Source organism: Corapipo altera, unplaced genomic scaffold (assembly GCF_003945725.1).
Source record: "Corapipo altera isolate COAL_440 unplaced genomic scaffold, ASM394572v1 59853, whole genome shotgun sequence".
NCBI lineage: Eukaryota > Metazoa > Chordata > Aves > Passeriformes > Pipridae > Corapipo > Corapipo altera.
The window spans coordinates 1-330 of record NW_020889013.1 but is presented as its reverse complement, the minus strand read 5'-3'; positions in this window follow the sequence as shown (position 1 = coordinate 330).

The window sequence follows — 330 nt, the reverse complement described above, 5'->3', positions numbered from 1 at the left end:
ACATCACTCTGCAGGTCATAGGCTTCCCTGGCGTGGATCACGTCGTTCTGGTCGGGCAGGCAGATCCACTGGTGCAGGTAGTGCCGGTAGTCGATGTCGCTCACCAACCCCTGGCACTTCTTGGCCAACACGATCCCCAGCATGTCCACGGGGCTGCTGAAGTGTGTCTTGGTCTTCTCAAAGGCTTTCTTGTACTCCCTGTCACTCTGGATCTTGGCCACGTGCATTGACCACACCATCTTGGGGTCGTCCTCGATGTTGCGGGCCCCGATGTGGTGGCCCAGCTGCTTCCGATACCCTTCCTTGTACTTGTACTGAAATACAAAACAA